Source organism: Peromyscus maniculatus, chromosome 15 (genome assembly GCF_049852395.1).
Source record: "Peromyscus maniculatus bairdii isolate BWxNUB_F1_BW_parent chromosome 15, HU_Pman_BW_mat_3.1, whole genome shotgun sequence".
NCBI lineage: Eukaryota > Metazoa > Chordata > Mammalia > Rodentia > Cricetidae > Peromyscus > Peromyscus maniculatus.
Window position 1 is genome coordinate 20346321 of NC_134866.1, and position 2119 is coordinate 20348439.

Consider the following 2119-nt stretch of genomic DNA (forward strand, 5'->3'; position numbering starts at 1 on the left):
GTGTCTCCACCACCTGCCTTTGTGTCTTGTTAGCCACTTTACCCTTCCGCCATCTGGCTCACTACCTAAGTGACCTGTAAATAAGAACGTCAGAGAAAATACACTCTCAGCATTCAAAATAAACATTCTGCCCCTTCTGGTTATTAGTCAATAATTCCCCTTACACAGAAATGTGAAGAAAATTGTCATGTGTACAGAAGAGCTTTACCTACCTAGAGTCAGCTAATTTCCCATTTTATTTTTCAAAAGTCACAGATGGATGACAGCCACACAGCTGCTTCACTAAGAAACAAGAAAGCAGGTTCTATCAAGTGATTAATCGGGATGAGATACTTTGGTTATTAAATTTGCCTGCTGGGAATGTGATATAATTTTGAGTTTACATGATTTCCCTGTACTTTGAAACCACTTTTAATTTTCAGATAAAAAATGCACAACAATCTCTTATTGGTATACTTTTAATACACTGTGAATGCTCAGGTCATAAAATTGTATTTTTAAAGAAAACTAAGGCTGGTTAATTTAAAAGCTTGCTTAAAAAGATCAATTATACATTGTGAACAATATTGTAAAATGACATGAACTTTATTTTAATACTATATTCCAAGTGCCAGATGTTCCATGAAGATAAATCCTGTGAGAGGAAGGACTTTTCTCACTTTATTTTTAATGATTTCAAAATTTATTCAACTCACAGATTTGTTAAAAACACTGCAGATATCTTCCTGAATTTCCATATTTTCAGCTTCTTGAGACAACACGTTGCCATTTGGAATGTATTTAAGGCAAATTATGCTATATCATTTGGAAGTATAAAGTCAAAGCTCACCAAAAAGGAAGTTGGGAAAAAAATCTCTAAATTATTCAAATATTTTTAATGAACTTTTGCTTTCATAAAGCGTTATTGAATGCTAGATACCTGCTTAGATATCATCAGACTCGCAGAACATTGGGATTGGATTCTTCCCTTATAATCAACAACCTATAAAACAAAGATCTGGATTGTTAGGACTCTAATAACTAATCAGATAAAAAAGACTTGAATCATTTCTCTGTTTCATAGAAAAAAAAATTGACATCTTAAACACCCTGAAAGGCCAGGAGTAGATAACTACCTCAACCTAGTTCCAGTAGTCTTAAACTTATAACATTGTTACCTAGCAGGAGGTTTTATTATAAAGAACAAAGCCATAAAATTTGTCTTCTCCTAGAAGAGTCATTTTAAGTGGTCCTGTCAATCACCTGAACAAGGTCCTTGAGAAAGCAGATTCCTCTAGAGACTTTAGAAATAATATAAGGCCAAACTATTCTCTGAATTCTTTTGATGAAGATCATAAGAACCAGAGAGCAGAGGGGAGTCCAGAGTTAGCCCCATGACACAAAGATGCCATTTTCTAAAGCAGAGAGTGTACTATTTTTACTAGACTACCATCTGAAGGATGGCAAATACTTCCACCTGCATAAGTGTTGCTTAGAGCCTCCTTACTTCCCTAACCCTGTCCTTGAGTACTTGCATAGAGAGGAAATTGCCTACTTCTCAAGTGTCCTAATCCACTCTTGGATAGTTATCTTTGTGAGAGTAATCTTACCAGGCAGTGAGTCAAAATCCTTTGTAGCTCCCATTACAAGGCAAAGGATTTAAGAACTTTGTAGCCGGACCACTCAAAGGCAACCTTCTTCTCTATCAGTTTCCATCGTAATGTGAAGAACAATGCTACCATCCATGATAGCCTTTCCTAACTCTTCCCACAATTCCTGAAATGACAAGCTTTTAATCAATCCATTTAACATCCTGGTGTTACTCTCAGACATTTCTTATAACACATTGATTATTTATGAAATAAATAGATATTTACTAGTATAAACCATTATTGCTAATTATTTAAGTGAAGGTAAAAAAATTCTCTGGTGAATAAGGCATTTATTATCGATAGATTGTAAGAGCAGTTGTGTGTAATTTTTTAGAGCTTCTGTTTTTATTTATATATAATTAACTTAATTTCACATATCAGCCACGGATTCCCCTGTCCTCCCTCCTCCCACCTCCCAGTCCACCCCCAACCCCCACCCCACCCCCTGCCCCCGTTCCAACCTCCTCCAAGGCAAGGTCTCCCTTGGG

General features: G+C 36.1%; 1 long non-coding RNA gene across 1 annotated transcript; it reads right to left on the reverse strand.

Moving 5' to 3' along the window:
- Positions 1–212: 212 nt before the first annotated feature.
- LOC143268749 (uncharacterized) lies at positions 213–1751 on the reverse strand. The gene is made up of 3 exons (XR_013044871.1): positions 1590–1751; positions 920–982; positions 213–304 (listed from the first exon to the last, which is right to left on the reverse strand). It is a non-coding gene; the product is annotated as an uncharacterized LOC143268749 (long non-coding RNA).
- Positions 1752–2119: the final 368 nt, after the last annotated feature.